The sequence below is a fragment of the Pteropus vampyrus genome, unplaced genomic scaffold (assembly GCF_000151845.1).
Source record: "Pteropus vampyrus isolate Shadow unplaced genomic scaffold, Pvam_2.0 Scaffold66, whole genome shotgun sequence".
NCBI lineage: Eukaryota > Metazoa > Chordata > Mammalia > Chiroptera > Pteropodidae > Pteropus > Pteropus vampyrus.
Genome location: NW_011888847.1, coordinates 6917833 through 6933715, shown reverse-complemented (window position 1 = coordinate 6933715; position 15883 = coordinate 6917833).

Here is a 15883-nt window from a genome sequence, read left to right as displayed (position 1 = left end):
ACCTCCCCTCTCCAGACTATTTTTCTTTGCTTACTCATGGTTGTTACAACATTTGCTTCTCAATTACAATCACAGCATTTCAACTGCACCCCCAACACAGACTGACATCAGTGCCGATATCTCTTTGCTTGAAGTACTTACTCTACTCTATGGACTGGTTTCCCTTAAGTCAGTCAGCTGTCCATCTTAAATCTAATCAGCTACTGAGAGACTGCAGTTACAAGGAGATGATGTGTAATTTAGTGGTTTGTCTTATAGGTGGAGTGCTATATTAGGCACTTAATATAAAGTACATCATAAAAGTTTCTTGACAGTTCTATGAGGTGATTGGTGTTATACCTGGTTCACAACAATGGAAACTGAGGGATAGGAGATTTAAATAAACATTTTCATGTCACATAAGTTAGATGACATGTCTATTATTTGATCCAATGCTTGGCAAAAGCCTATGTCCTTTACCAATATTCTCCCTTGCCTTTTTCTTTTTTTACCTATAAATAATCTTTCACTCAACACCAATTCTATTTTTAAAAGGCAGTCTCTGTGCTGTACTAATGGCAGCTTCCATCACCTTTACAAATGGTGGGATCTCTCCTAAAAGAAACTCTTTCAGTCAGAAGTCATACCATTTGAGAATTTAGGGAGGGGTATGCTGAGTGGCAAAGGCATATGAGTAAATGGAATGTGCCCCCCCAACCCCTTTTCCAGATACCGTGTGTAGCCATGTGACCAACTATGCTCTATCCTTGCTGTTCTATAGTAGCCCTCAGATTCCAACTCCTATTAAAATAGATCTTGTACTTAGAACTCTCTTGCATCTACAATTACTTTTTGTTATAAGGTTGAATACAAAATTTTCTTCATGATTTCCTTCAGCTCATTTCATAGTTAATGAAATGATGTTTACTCCTCAAAACCACAACCTGCCTATTAAATAGTTTCATTATAAACTCCTCATATTCAATTGCATCATGGAGGAAGTACCAGAATGTAAGAGGAGAGACTCACTGCACATCTCTACAATATAAGAAGAGATGCCTTTAACAGGCTATTGAGTGCATCTGTGAAATTTAAATCTCAACAAGTACTACTACAAGTTAAGATTGCCTTATGATTTTGAAAATGCGACAAATGCCCCATGTGCACATAAATTCCAGAAATAAAGTGACTAAAAATCAATTTTTCAAACCCATTTTATACACACTATTTGCTTTAAATATTAGGATGAATGTCATATTCAGATGCCCATCAGTATTAATTGAAGCAATGAGCTCCTACTACACAATCTTATCCTGAATTCTGAACTTATTATCAGAGATTGCAATGGATGTAAACAGGCTGAAAGTAAGAAATATTTGTCGCCTCAAACCATTTCTTTCATTTAGGCATTTTACAAACATTTTTGAAAAGCTTTTTTTTTTTTTTTGAGGAACTTTTCTGGTTGAAACCTGGAGAGAAGAGCTGTGCATATGATTAATTTTCTTTATTTAGCTCATCAGAGTGTGATGTTCAGTTCAGGCACTTTCCCCACCATTCCTCAGTCTTCTGAATTTTCTATTTCTCTCTTAATCGTGTTAATAGTTGAGGAAAATTCTGCCCCCTTAATGAATACACACGTCTCTCTTCCTGTTCTTCTGTTTACTATAGTCTGTGCATCCATGCTGAGTAAAACAGCAAACTACTAAATTTCCTGGTTACTTCTGGCATTATCAATAAAATCCTCCTGAGTCTTCCAAACATTTAAAATTCATTTTTGACAGAAAGTAGACTTCATTTTTATATTTAATGTTCTTAACGGTATGAGGATATGTTGATACATGCCGAATGGTTTCTGTTTTGTTATATAATAGAATATTATGTGACAAAAAAATTTCCAGCAGACTTAATAAAAATTTTTAAATTATTTCATAAAATAATAGCCAAACCTTGTTCAATTCTATAGTTCCATGGAGCTAATATTTTTAAGCTCTCTTCTTTCCATGTCACTTTTAGGCTTTCCAAGGACTACCAGATACTCTCTAGTGAACGTCAACTCAGAATTTCCCTGCCAACATCCTAAAGGAATTTTCCAAATGATTTTGCCTTCTTGCTACCAAATTCAGAATCAGTAAGACTATTTCTCCAGCATCATCTCAGAGTCTTATTATTTAATAATCTCAGAGGCCAAATTTGCAGCATACTACAAAGTAGGTAAATTGAAGAGAAGAGCATCTAGTAAAGGAAGAGAAGTATAGTAGAAACTCACTTCTTACCATTAACTTGTACCACCAAACAGATTCTCTCTCTAGTCCCTTCACACTGCCTGTTGCTCACAATATGGAGGCTGGTACCAAACTGACAAGCCACTCTCAATCCACAGCCTCCACTAATGAAAAGCTGTGTCCTTAACAAGTGTCAGCTAGGCTGACTTTCAAACAGTTTTAAACTAGTTCTATCAGCTATTATAAATATCAACGATAATAAAATGGAATGGAAACTAATGAAATATTAGTACAAAAATGTTGTTTCCTTGAAAATGATGGGAAAAACTTGATAAATGTGATGGTTAAAATAAAATTAATATTATAAAAACTACTGACATATTGGGTAGAGAAAAACAACTGAAAAGAAGAGGGAAACTGTACTTTTATTGCTTACAAATATCTTTAAATTTTTACTCTATTTTAAAGAAACCAACTAGAAATCACAGATAATGCATGACAAGTATGGTTTATGGAAGAGGATGATGTGGGACTCAGATGACTTAAATGACAAATGGCTCCAAATGAATTGTCAAGTGATTATATATTTAGATATTTATATAAAAATAAAATGTTCATGGTAACATTACATATGTTTCATTTTATGTACATATACATACTTATGTTATATACTTTTATTTTATTATGATATCCTACTTCAGTTGATTATTTTTCTATTTGTAATTACTGGCTATAATCATGTCGGGTAACAATAAAAGGTTTTTTTTTTTTTATTTAGTACATGCTCTGTGATATACAAGATCCAAATTTACTTGTATTAACTCATTTTATTCCCATGGCAACCATGTTATTGCTACTTTTTACAGATGAGGATGCTGAGGCATAGGAAAGTTAAATAATTGGCTCAACATTCTGTGGCTATCAAATGGTGGACCTCAGATTCAAATATGGGCTGCCTGGATCCAGAGCACATAAACTAAACCTGTATATATAGTTTATATTTTTCTATAAAAAGATATTGATAAATCATTGTCCTTTTTCAGATTGACTAAAGGAATGAATCAGCATGAGAAAGTGAACCTGTATTTACTAAGTTATCCCAGTGCTACCCACCAAGAATCAGCCCCAAGGTTATATTTTCCTACAAATAAATTTATACTCATGTTCTGAGACTGTTTCATTTGCATGGGATAGTATATGTCCTTAAATTTTTTTCTAGCCTATTTTGATCAAACATCTCATTTCTAACCTTGAATTCCTCACCACTGGACACTTTTATGGTGCCTCGCCTGAAGAGCCGAAAGGTCTCTGGCATATCTGGTCTTTCTTTTTTCTCCATAAAACTCAACTGCATTTACAACATAACTTCAGCCTATCTTCCCAACTCAGTGATCCACACATTGGCCAAGAGGGAAAATGGAATAAAGTACCTTGAGCCAAAATACACCATCAAATTTAGCTCTTCCTGCCGACCTCCATTATTGTACCTTCAATCCATGTGTTCAGGATGCCACTGAGGATACCAGCCTACTAACATGCCTGCCATAGACTGATTAGAATTAGAAGAAAAGATATTTTCCATTTTCTCTTTGTTAAATCCAAAATTATTCATTTAAAACCCCTAGAGGTAGACTCTGTATGTAACATTCTATATTTAACTCCATTAAATTCAAAATACCTACTGACAAGTTCCTTGTCTTTTTACAGTAAGCTCTAAGAAAGGGTTTTTTAAAAACCTACAAGTGTATCTTGATTATGAACAGAAGGAAAATGTCCAGGCAATTCTTATAACTCAAGTAAAGTGATGGGTGCATTAGCAAGTACTAAATTTAGAAATATTAGTTTCAATAATCTAAAGTGAAACTTTAAGTAGCTATAAGAAAATAATTTTTCTTCAATAATTATAAGTTCTATTAACTCGATACACATAACAAAGCAACCCAAGAAAAAGGGAGTCACTCAATTATTGACTTATGGAATCATGATGGATTTCTCTCAATAGATTCTTGCTGAAAAGATAAATATAATATGTTGGGGAATGTGGTTTCTGTAAGAAAATTACATGGATAACAGCAGGCAGGCTCCTTTGATTGTATTCTTCTATGGACTCAACTTTCTCCATTCTAAAGTTAAAGACTATTTATTCCGTTAAACTGATTTGAAAAAAAGGGAAAACAACTAATATTGGATTTTTCTTCTCCAATTTGATATGTATAATTTAATATCAGCTTTCAAATAGCTCAGCCAAAGAAAAAAACTAATGGTTACTTCCAAGAGCAAACTTTTAATTTCATAAGGGGGAGTCCATTCTCTTAAGTTCTTAGCTATGCACTTATATACATATATCTGCTTGTGAACATGTTCGTATGCACAACACACATACTAGGTATAATCATTCTTTTTCCAAGGGTTAAAGAAATTGCATTTAACTTTTTGTAGAAATTGTAAATTTTTAAAATTTGCTTTAAATATGCTTTTAAATCAATACTAGTTTTTCTTATTCCACCTTCTCTTTCTCACTGAGTACAACTATGGACAAAAGGCATAAAGAGCTACTTGAACTCTGTAAATCATAGAAAGCAAATTGGAGAAGACCTGAATTTGAAGTTCTATGGAACAACTGGTGAATTTACCATTTCTTTTCCTCCAGTGTCTCCCAGTCTAAGCCTCAGCACACCAGAAATGGGCAGTGAGGCATAGACAGTCCAGATGAACCCTATAGTTCTAGCTTGAGAAGCAGGAGAGGGAACATCTAACCGTACAGAGGAAATATGAAAATCACCTGGTTTTTTTTTTCCATTTCCTCTGTTCTCTCATGCCCCAGTCTCTAAGCAATTCTATGTTGGTGATGCCAGGCCCTGGACACACAATTCTGCAGGAGCCAAAACTCTGAGGGAAGTGAACCTTCCTCTTCGTTCAATAAAGCTCTGATTCCAAGAAGACTGGGTGCTTTCTTATCTTTGTCTCCTGGTTGTTTAACCCCAGACACTGGCATAGTTGTGGAAGTTCATAGTAGAGTAGGGTAGCTAAAACCTCAGCTTTTTCACCGGCAGACCAAAAAGAAGAGCTCCAGGGAACTCAAAAGTATTGCGGAAATCATGGAGAGAATCTCAATAAAGTGACCCATAAAGGTTTTTTTTTTTTTAAACTCTTGAACACACTCTGCATGACTCTGATATTGTTCAGCATATCATAAGCATTAAGAACTGAATTGACAGAACACCAGCTACTCTCCATTGAATGTAAAGAGCTCAGGTTCTCATAATATGATATTCAAAAGAGTACAGATTCAATCCAAAATTACTTGACATGTAAAAATATTAGAAAAATCTCAACTGGCATGGGAAAAGACAATCAATAGACTCTAGCACCAACCTGGCACAGATGTCACAATTTTCTGACAAAGACTTTAAAACAAGCATTATAAAAATGCTTCAGCAAGCAATTGTGAATACAGTTGAAGCCAATGGATAAATTAAAAAATCTCACTAAAGAAACAAAAGACATAAAGAAGGACCAAATGGAAATTTTAAAACAAATATCACAATGACCAAAATAAAAATTCACAGGATGGTCCTTCAGTAGTTGAATGAATAAACTGTGCATAATACATCTAGACAACGGAATATTACTCAGCACTAAAATGAAATGAGCTACCAAGCCAGGAAAAGATAGGAAGGAAACTTGAATGAGTATTACTAAGTGAAAGAAGCCAATTAGAACAGGCTATTTACTGTATGATTCCACCTATATGATGTTCTGGGAGAGAGAAAACTATGGAGGCAGTAAAAAGATCATTGGTTTTCAGGGGTTGCGGGTAGGGGAGGGATGAATAGACAGAGCACATAGGGCTTTTAAGACAGCTACTAAATACTCTGTATGCTGCTGAAATAATAAATACATGTCATTATTCATTTGTCTATGCCCCAGAATATACAACACTGAGTGAACCATAATGTAAAATGTGGTTTGGGGTGATTATGATGTGTCAATGTATATTTTTCAACTGTAACAAATGCAGCACTCTGGCGAGGGATGTTGATAATGGGTAGGCTGTGCACGTGTAGGAGCAGGAGTTATATGGGAAATCTTTGGCCCTTCTTCTCAATTTTGTTGTGAATCTAAAACTGCTCTAAAAAGTAAAATCTTTCTAAAGAAAAATTCACAGGAAGAGCATAACGACCAAAGGGAGATGATAGAACAAAAGAATCAGTAAACTTGAAAATGTATTAATAGATAGAAATTATCCAATCTGAAAAACAGTGAAAAAAAATAATTCTGATATTCCACTGTTTGGCCATCTTGGGAAATATAATCTAGATTCCTTCTCATTACAGGATACCAATTTAACGATCTGAGAAGTTTATATTATGCCTATGCCTATACAACAAGGGAAGGACCTTCAGTCTTGTTTATTTGCTTAGTGGTAACTGATGGCTAAGCTACCTGGCTTTATCCTAGTCTGCCCTAGTGACCTCTCTTGACGTTTTCTCTTTCTCTGGCCAGTTACCCAGGGATGATTTCATCTGCAGCCCATGTTGCTGACAGTGTATAAACATCATTACTTAAATTAGATGCCTCACCTTATGTTTATGACTCTAGCTCTCAAACTCCTAGCCTTAAGATATGTTTTAGATTATTGGGTTTTTGAATGGTCTGAATGTTCTTTGATTTATTGCTTCCTGTGTCTTACTCAGCTTTCAGCTCTGCACTCTTCTGTTTCAGAAGATAGAGTCTTTCTTATGTTCTGGCTTCACAATCCCACAGGCTAAATTTCTGATTTACTAGCCAAATGTAACCGTATTCCATCCTGAGCTACAATCAATTTTTTCTGAAGCCAAGCCGCAGGAAGGTCTTTCTACTCAAAATCTTACCCAGGTTGTGATATCTTAGAATTTGTTTATTCTGCTGGGCAAGGAATTTAAAGAAATATGATTCGTTTTCTTTGCTGATTTTGTGACTTTAGAAGTTAGTTATTTAACAACTTCACACACTAGTATTCCACTTCTAATTGACTGATATCAGACGTCAGCAAAAATCTCCGTAAAATGATGACACAGAAGTAGTTTCATATTTTAAGAAGATACTAATTTTATTACTACCTCTTTTTAAGCTTTAGTTTACGCTTCTTTTACAATCACAGGTAAGCATTTCTTATTGATCCTCTCTGGTATGCCGGTCTTACATTTTAGGTTTATCTTCTCTGATTTCCTCTTACTTGCTTATCAAGAAATTTCCAGGAACTTTTCTAATGAATGTTTACATAATGATAACCTCCAGTATGAACTGAGGTACGAGTTATATATTCTAGTTATAAAGCATTATTTTCCTTTGTTTTCTTTGTTTTCATTTGTATTCTCTGCAGTTTTTATCCAGGAAGACAATCCAGTTAAAACCTAAAACTCTGTGCTCTCCCCATGAAAAGCCAGTAGGGTTTGCATAGCAAGAGCACTGAAATGATACTTGGAGAGGTTTTTTTGGTTTGTTTTTGTTTGTTTGTTTGCAGCTGGAAAAGCTGCAAAACACACGAAATCTGTGTGGTTCCTGGCTACTCTTCCCTGCCTCCATAAGTGATGCAACAGAGTATGACGACAGTCGCTTGGTGGAAAGTGCTGTAATTGCAGGAATCTGCAGCCCTTCAAGATCTGCATTGAACTCAGCAAGTCTGGTTACGTCAGGATAAGTAATGGTACCGGCACTTGCAAGACCATAGTCTTATTTAGAAATTAGGCTTGAATTTTAATTTTGTGCTTATTCTGTTAGGAAAAAAAAAAAGTTATTTGGTTGTTTATTTCTTAACAACAATAATATCCTATCTTTATCTCAGCTCCAAAATTGCTATTCTTGAATACAGTGTCAGACTATTGGCCCTTTAGAACAGTGTTTCTTGAACTGTGATCTTCAGACCACATGATCGGAATCATCTAGACCCAAGCCCAAATCTACTCAATCATATTTGTTGTGGGTGAGCCTCACAAATTTATACATTTTATATTTCACCTAGGTGATTCTTCTGCCACTAGTTAGAGAACCCTACTCCCAGAAAAGACTGTTTTTCAAGACAATAAAAATGATGACCCAATGTCATCAGTGCTGTGTAATTAAAGTCTGAAAGACAAGTGTGCCCATCGAAGACTAAGAAAAAGTATGAAATGACCTAAAATTGGTATTTCGTTTCCAGTATAAAAATTATATATTAGAGTCAAAATGGACCTTGGAAATCACACAGTCCAAATTTTAAAATACATGACGGAGAAAACTGATAGCAGAAGCTATTACATATTGAGTGCTTACTATGTGCTACACATTGTGCTAAGCACGCTGTAGGGAATATTTGATTTAATCTCTGTTGCTCAGAGAGTTGAGAATTTAAGGTTATCAAGTATGTTATTGGGAAAATAGGGCTGGACTGTAGATTCAGTTCAAAGCCACATTCTGGTTTCAAATACCTATATCACAAGTCACACTTTAACAAAATATCTGCCATCTTCTTAACTCCTTTTTTTCTTTATTTTCCCTAAGGAAGAAAGAAATAGAACTGTCTAAAATGTCATATTTTGACCTTATTCAAAGTCCAAACACAAAGTACACTGTGTTAAAATGAAATGACTAGAAAACAACCAGATATAAAGTTTTATGTGAAGCACACCAAGAAAATTGGAATCAGTTTTTTTCTCAATGATTTACTCTTAATTATGTAATGAAGATTTATACATTGTGATCTTTAAGCAGTAATTTAATTGTACTTTCAGTACTGTGTAGGATTCTGGGGCAGGCAATTTGCTTGTTCATTATCTCTAGGGATCTGTTCGCATGTGGGCTGTGTACATATGTTTCATCCAGTCATTCGTCAAGCATCCTTATATTTTCTATTTCCTACAAACCTCGTCATTTATTCAAGTTTGCATAGATATGTAAGATCAAAAAGCTGCATCTTCTCATGTGGCAGACTTCAGACATGGGAACTTAGTTCTATCTTAGATCTGAATCCCTTTCAGCCAAAAGGCCAACTTCTTTAGTATAGCTGAACTGACATGCTCTAGTCCTGGCCTACTCTTTCAGCTGCATCTCTTACCACTTTCTCTGTTCTTCATTTTGCATTGCAATAACACTTGAAATTCCAGGAGCACATAACACTGTCTCATTTTCCTATGCATGTGTATAGTACTGTTTTATCTGCCTATAACTCTCTTTTACTGATCTGCCTAAAGAATTCCAAGATTCAACTCAAATGTTAACTTTTCTGCAACACTTTTTAACTCGGCCTCAACCTTCAAGCAAAATTAATTACTTTCTTCTCTGCATTATCTCTGGACTTTGTACTTTTCTCTATCACTTCATTTTGGTTGCTTGTTTGTATAGTTGGTTTCTTACTCAATTCTGAATTGTTTGAGGAAGATACTTTGTCTGATTCTCCTTTATTTCTCCAGAATCCAGAATAATACTAGATAGAGCAAATGCCTATTGAATAAAGATTTATCTTCCCCTTCGTTTCATATTCTTAAAGACTCATACCTTTTCAATGCCGTTTTCTTTATAAAGATGAAAATCTACTGAGAAAACACCACTTAGTGGGAATCGGCATGTTGATTAGCAGTCTGATCATTAATGATAAAACCAACTTGTCAATTCAGTGAGAACAAATATTTTCAGAGTTTCACAGTTACTGAAGAATTTTCTTATACATAAAATTATTGTGATTCTACCAAGGTAGGAAGTCATTACTTATTGCACCGGAGGGAATGGAAATCTCAAAATTGTAAGTAATTTGCCCCAATATGACTAGTTTTTTTTTGTTGTTGTTTTTAACCTCAAATTTCATGCTCATTCCAGTAGCAAAGAGAGTTATGAATGAATAAATAGCTTAGTGACTCCACTCCAAGGAAAATGGATAATTTATTCCTCTTATATAAATTTTCAAGTTGAAAACTGATTTTGTTTTCTTAAAAATTAGTGAGGATAACTTTTTTTTCAAATTGAGTGGGGGTTCACAAGCATTTATTTTTATAATGTAAACCATATCTTAATGTTGAGATATATAGCATGAGATAAGTATTTCCCAATACTGTTGCAAAATTTCAAAACGACTTGTGGAAAAGAGAGGTTTGTAACCATTTAAAAATATATCAATTAAAAATTTTTCCCTTTTTTTTGGATGAAGATAAAAAAGGATATACATCTGATTTTTTTGGATATACATCTGATTTTTTTCAATAAATCCCTAATACTTATATGTAGACACACACATCACTTATTTGCAATTGATAAAAAATTATTATAGAAATATAAATAAAATCTGGTTTACATGTTGGAATTTCAATTAATAGATGACTAGTCATTTTAGAGATGGTTATGTCATTACAGCTCAACGTTGTCCTCTGGCTATTTCAATAAGAAAATAAAGGAAATAAGGTATATTCCCTATCACGTATTTACTCTATATATCATTTCAACCAAAATAAGTCTTTTTTAATTACAAATAGTTTTGCACTATCTGATCTACATAATTTACCAAGGTGGCTATTTAGGGTCAAGTTGAAATCAGTACCAGCCAGGTGCTCTTCTCAATTAGCTCAAGGGAGAACAACTACTATTTCTCTTGCTGTTCAGAAGAAGATAATATGTTCTAATCTGTAGAATAAAACACATGAGCCACAAAGGTAATAATATACTGAAGAGGTTTACAATTTAGAAAAGATTCCTAAAAGTGCTCTCTGAACTAAATGAATGCAACTCATCCATTTTGGAACCAAAACATCAAAATTAAAAAGCAGCAATTTCTTTTATTTTAGTGGTAAATGAATCTCATTTTAGTGTTTTTTGCTTTCTGCGTTGTTTGTTTTTAAAAAGTTGGTATGTATGTATGCAAATGACCGAGTGGCTTAGTGAGTTAATAAAGTGGAGGTTCTAGGGAAGAGAAAACAAGGCTCCACAGAAAACAATGTAATACCTATATAAAAGGCAAATAGACATAATGAAATTATCCACAGTGCAATATCTATGCGATGACTATATAACCAATTACTTCTGAAAAGCCTCTCACGTAGGTGGAAGGTTAATTATTTCGTGAATTTGGAGATTCAGTGAGCAAAAGTAAATTCAGTCACATCATGCTGTGTTAAGGAAAGGGAAGCCCAATTTATCAAAATAATGCAAGGGTGAAAGGGAGCGATGAGAAAAGGAAAAAGAGGAGTGAGGATCAAATAGATTAATGCCGCCGCTTCCTTTAAAAAAGTACAAGTCTTGCGGGCGGGGAGGGGTGTGGAAATGTTATGAGACTCTCTGCAAGTGTCTGAGTCATATCATAGGCTGAACTGTGATTGAGAATAGATTTATATAGTTTAAATTTATGTTATACCCTCATCTGCTAAAAGTGCTTTCATTTTTAACACCTGCTCTGTTCCGCAATGATACTAAAGCTACTCTATACATTATTTAAAATTAACAGAGGGATATCTTTATAAATCACCTTCTGTGCAATGGTTAAAATCGATAAGAAAATAAAATATTCAATATATATGTAAAGAAAGGACAAAGCCCTGAAGCTTTAAGTAACTAAACGATGATATCACCATTAATACAGCTTCAAGGAAATAGTAAAAATATGGAGTCTGAAGGTTAGACCATGTTATGACGCTCCAAGTGCAGGTCCAAGTGCAGGTCCATGGCTTTAACAATTGAAGTCAAAACGATAGTACCGTTTCAAACAACAGAGGACTGACTGGTACAGAGCTCCCTTTAGAGTAGAAAGCAGGTCCAAGTGTGGCTTTCTTATCATCACTGGGCAAGGAGAGGCACATTACCAGGAGAAACTCCTGTTTTGATAGCTGAGAAAACGGGATCCTTAGCACCTCCTGCTGAAGGAAATTGCTTGCACTGGGTTCTGGCTGATTCCACATCTCAGAAATAACTGAGAATAATGAAGGCAATTTCAAGTTCTCTGCTGCATCTAGTAGAATATTGCTTATAAGAAATATGTGCTGAAGGGTTGTATGTGCTAGTGCTACCTGTGGTCACTAAGCTTGAGTTATAACTGTTATCTATGCATAGTTCATTCATGTTTTCTGCCACTGACTTGCCATTTTTCTTTATTGCTTTAGCTTTCATTTCCTCCTCCAACCTCCACTGCTCATTTTCCTTTTCTTCTTTCTCACTTTTGATACCTCATCATGTTTATTAATCATGTTTGTTAACATTAATCATGTTTGTTAACATTAATCATGTTTGTTAATCAGTTTGATGGAGAATCTGCTATCAATAATCTGTATTAGCTGTAACTAGAAGATTTTACTTTGGCAATGAGACTGAATATTCAAGTGACAATGGCCAGTCCATACATGAAAAGAGAACTCTGATTCACAACCTCTGCAGCAACCAGCCTGGGAAATCAAACCACAACCACTGTAGCAATCAGCACAGAATGGTCAGGTCCTGGTCGGCAACTGCTAAGTTTCCTAATATTTGCCCCTATCCCCTTCGTCCTCCTTAGAGTCAACTAGAGGGAGCCAAATAATCTCCCCAAACTAATCACAGAGGTATCTCGCTTTTCTTAGCCTGACTTGTTTTCTAACACCTGCAACCTGCACCCAGAACACACTTGAAGTGTTCCCCTTTTTTCACTATACGGTTGTCCCACTACCCTACCTTCCTCTGAATCTCTGGCCAGTGCAAGTGATGGTGTCTGACTCCCTTGCTATAGGAAGTTCCAAAGAGCTTCTGCTTGTCCTCATTTAGGTGGTCTTCATTTATTTCCACACTATTACCTTTACCAGCATTTATATTGTAAACTTCTAATTTCTAATTTGCAAAAGAGTGTTTTGCTTCCTTTAAAAAATATGTCAATCATAGCCAAATAGTGAGGAGAAAATTATTTGGATTCTTGACAGATATTTGAGCCAGATCATAATCCAGCTCTGATTTCTATAGACAATTGACCAAGATTTGCTGATGGAAAGAGATTCTGTGGATTTTTTTAATGTAGGGAGGAAGCAAGAGAATTAAGATGTTAATCAAGCTACATTCAGAGACTGTAATATGCTGATCGGCCCTGCAGCCAAGCCAGGAGGACACCTTCAGAACCAAGGAAGATTTCTGCTGGGATTGCTAACCACTCATATTACCAGTTGTGGAATGGGAAACAGAAACAACAGAGTCTTTAAGTGGCTACCCTACACAAATAAAATCATTCATTCCCTATGGCTAAAACCATGGGGAAGGCTGGGAACTGCCAGCAGGCCTTTCAGGTTCTGTATTCTTCCCCTTTCCCATCCTCACTATACGTCCACATCAAAGGAAATGGGAACTAAAGAATGATGGATATATAAACTGAATTCCCAGGACACTCAGGGTCCCTCTCAATCTCTGCCTCTGAGAGAAGACCACACTCTGTGGAGTGTTACCCCTTTTCTAATACACTTTCCCTTTGACTCTGAGTTTCACATGTATGTTGAGTTCTTTCTACACTCTTTGCCAAAGGATCCTCTTCTTCTCTCAGTGCAGACCTTGCTCCCCTCCCCAAGGGAAATTTGCCTGCAACATTTTCAAACTTATAATAGTATTTGGCAACTATCCATGCTCTAGTTTACTGAAATGACTCTGCTGTTTAGCTGCTCTTCATCTCTTGCCTGTCCATCATAAATGTAAGACAGTTTCTTTTCTTCGCTCTGCTTTAAGACTTCAGAATGTGCACTAATTTCCTTCTAGGAATATGTTATCTCATATTTAAGAGTATAAGTGAAATTTTGCTTCTCTTATGTAACATTTTAGAAGTAGCCTTGGATGAAGAAACTGAAGCTCAGAGAATTTAAATGATTTAATCAAAAGCCAGAGTTAGTAGGTACCAGATTCATGGTGTGAATCCATCTTGCTCTGACTTTATAGATCATCTGCTTTTCTCCATATCACACTAGCTCATATAACCACCCCTTCTTTTTGTCTCTCATATATGGGTAATTTATCACTTCTTTGTGACTGCTCTTCGAAGGATTCAGAATGAAGATGTCCAATATAGGGTTAGTGAATGACTAAAAGAAAGTTTTTGTTTTGTTTTATTTTATTTTTAGATTAAGGACAGGAAACATCGTACTTTATAAGTCCTAGAACGATTCACAGTCTATGACTTGCCTTTCTAATGGTAATTACCACCCCGGTATTTTAACACAATTAAAATCAAGGTGGAGTATTTCCATTTGCAACAAATTGGCAAAAACTTTATATTCAAAGTGTATGTCCCAATAAGATACCTTGCTGATTGTGAGGTTATGGGCTGTCTACATGTGTATTCCATTCATTCCTATTTTAGAATGAGTTAGAAGAATCTAGTCAACATTATATACTATTGATATTGTCATGAGTCACTACTCAAAAGCCTGAGTGAGGCAAAATATCCTCATCAGAAGCTGAAAGTATGAGAGACTACTCTTTCCTGAGAAACTGAGAAAAGGAAAAAAATATAATCGATTAAAAATTACATTTTATTCTATAATACTTAAAAATGAAGAAGGAAAAAGGATATGTACAAAGAAAAGAATTATAAGGTAAAACAAGTCATAGAAAAAAATTGTTGTGGTGTTAGTTATTTTTTTCCACTGAGAATACTGAAATGAAACTAAAATTGCAGAGTTGATTATGTATTAATGCCCACAAAGACCTTACCTGTTTACTTGCTTAAAATATGTAATGACCAGCCATGGCATTGTTAAATGTCCAGTGCACTTCATCCTTAGATTGGCTTCATCTGTACAAAAGCCTTAGGTTTGATTACACTTCCCTTTCACCCCAAGGAATCAGTTTGACTGACAGATATTTTACAAATAAATAGTTATATGTATTTCTACCTTTTCCAAAACTAGGAAAAAATGGATTTAATAATACCAGCACTATTGGTCCCAGTTGGTCTATAATTTTTCTTTAAAAAAGGTGCATAAAGTTACAATGTCAAATATTTTTAATAAGAAAATTTAAAAACTTTCATTGTAATTAATTCATTATGCCTTACTTAATCTCTGGAAATGTTATTGAGAGTACATAATGATAACAACCTTGAATTTATAAAAAGCTCTACTCCATTACACATTTATAACCACATTATTTTATTTTGTCCTCCAAATATTCAGTGAAATATATGCAAAAGTATTATTATATTTTTATAAAGATCACGAAAATCAGTGGCTGGTTCTGGGTTACATATTCAGTGACAGACTTAAATTAGGGTTTTTGTTTCTCCAAAGGCCTTGCTTCTACCCCTCGCTGAGTTAGAGTGACCACTCTGAAATATTCAGTATAGCATTAATTTAATTTCTAAGTTTTTATATACAAAACCAGTGAATGGATTTAATTTTTGTACAATTATCACTACTCATTATAATTAATGTTATTGTATTTATAATTATAAACTATATTAATGTTTTTCAAATTTCTTTGAAGAAAAAAATCCCCTGAGTGCTTATGTAAAAAAGAAAAAGAAAAAGTGATCTCAGGCCTACTGAATGAAAATATCCAACTCTGAATTTTCGAGATCTATACACTAATAAGTTCTCTGAAGGATACTTAGTTCCAGGGAAATTGAGAATCAAAAATCTAACAATTACAGAATAATCTAGAAGCTCCCATAAGTACCTTTGTAAGTTTGGAATTATCAAACTGGTTTTAAGATAATACTGTATATAGCAAAATAGAATTTA